Below are 2,189 nucleotides of genomic sequence, written 5' to 3'. Positions count from 1 at the left end.
CTCAAAGCCTGATGACACACTGGGCAGGCTGATATTGAGGAGGGGCAGGTATTGTAGTCTATCCAATCTAGAGTGCACTTTAAGAGCTCTTGGGGAATTAGCCTCTTCACCTTGAGAAAATTCTGTCCAACAGGGGAATTTCACAGCGCTGTGGAGACCCAAACGGGAGAGATTTAGGGGTATGTGCAGTTAATGATAATAATAGATATGATTTATTGCACACCTATTATGTTCCAGGCACTAGGTTAGGTGCCTTACATCCTTTGCCTAATTCCAACAACCCTGCGAAGCAAGTGTATTGATCATGATAATAAAAACAACAAAATTCTCTGAGTACTTATGTGCTAAACAATTCATCTTTATTGTCTTGTGTAACATTCACACGACCTGTGAGGCTGGAGCTGTTGCTGTGCCCCTTTTCCAAATGAGGGAACTGAGGCACAGATCAATGAAGTAAGTTGACACACAGCTGTTAAGATAAGGAGGCTGAACCTCGGAGGGGTTAAGGAATATGTCCCTTTTTACCCAGCAAATAAGCAACTGAGTGAATCTCTGTCTTCCCCCAACTCCCCCAAACATGCTCAACACACCTCCTCTTAGCAATGGGAAGTTCCAGGTTGACAGAGGCAACTGGGACCAGAAACTTCTGGGGTGGGGAAGAGCGTGGGATTTCATCAGCTCCAGACACGAGGGTGTCCAGCATGCTCCGGGACCCCAGCCCAGCTACCTGCCAAATGTCTCCCGGCTTTGCTGGCCTGTCTCAGTAATCCTTCACTGCCTCTGGCCGCATCTGGCTCATCAGAATCGCAGCACACCCACTGGAATGCTGCCTCCTTCAGGAAGCCTTCCTGGTTGGCCCTAAACCAGAGCCCTTTGACCTTTTCTGGGACACTCCACTCGCTTGGTTGCTCTCTTCATCCTTGCGGTAGGTACTGTCATCTGGCCTCCCTAATTAGGTGTTGAGTTCCTCTAGGCTCTACACCTGACATGCAGTCAGTACTCAGAGAATTAGAGAATTCTCACTGAATGAATAAACGCCGCTCACCCACGTTCCCCTGGGTCATGAATTTCAGTGCCTCTGGTGAGGAGGGGTGGGAGAGGGATGGCAGGAAATTATGTGTGGCCAGCCCAGGTGCATACAATAGAGAGTGGTGAGGTCTGTGGCAAAGGAGAGTTTGCATGCCTACCTGAGGGACTTACAATCAAATTCCACCACTCCCATTCCCCACGAATGTCCGGGACCTGATGGCCCTGTGAACACTATCTTTCCTTTTCCCTGGCTTTATTTCCTACTTTGTGTGTAACATCTTAAAATATACCATTTATTATATTCAACATCTGTTTTCCCTGACAAATGCGAACTCCCTGAGGGCAGAGATTTGGTGTTTTGTATTCTGCTGTAGCCCAGCCCCCACGGGCACCTAGTAGACCCTCAACAGACAGGTGTTGAATAAGTCATCAGCCCCTGGTATGTGTCTGCAGTGGAGAGCTGCCCCAGTGCCCCTGCTGTGTCCAGGCTCCCGGAAACACTCAGGGTTCAAGTCAAGAAGAGTGAAGGCCGTTGGGGGTCACAACAAGCCTCCCACAGAGCCCCAAGGAGACGGCCTAGGGTCTGTCTTCTTGATGACAGCAGATCCAGCAGGAACTAAGGCACGAGGGTTAGCGGCTGACCTTTGGGGGTCAACTGGGGCGAAGGTGATTTTGGGGGGGGAGGGTGGGTTGGTGGGAGAGGAGGGGCCATCACTCCAGAGCGCTCCCCCCGCAACACACACACGCCACACGCACCCACAATACACGCACCCGCTCGTACCAGAAGACGCAGGGTTAGGAGAGGCCGGAAACCGACGGACGGACTGTCAGCCAGGACGGTCAGACAGGGCGAGAGCAAAGTCCCAGAAGGTGTGGAAAGGGCACTGAAGGGAGGGGAGCGCCCCCCCGTCGCCCCTCCGGAACGCGCTTGCTGGAGGGCTGGGGAGAGGAGGAAGGGGGGGTGCACCCGGCGCCCGCCCGTCCGCCGCAGAGCCCCCGTGGCCCAGCCGGGAGCACCCCCAGGAGGCGGCCCAGGAACTGGGGGAGCCGCCGGCCCCCCCCTTACCCCGGGGGCGCCTGCTAAGCCGGGTGCTGCCTCCGCGGCGCTTCCACCTGCGCAGGCACCGCGCCGCCCTGCGCCGAGCTGCCATTGGCTCGCT

Source organism: Callorhinus ursinus, unplaced genomic scaffold, assembly GCF_003265705.2.
Source record: "Callorhinus ursinus isolate GAN/ISIS: 27379988/994484 unplaced genomic scaffold, GSC_fseal_2.0 scaffold59, whole genome shotgun sequence".
NCBI lineage: Eukaryota > Metazoa > Chordata > Mammalia > Carnivora > Otariidae > Callorhinus > Callorhinus ursinus.
The sequence above is the reverse complement of the archived record's forward strand: the minus strand, read 5'-3'. Positions refer to the sequence as shown.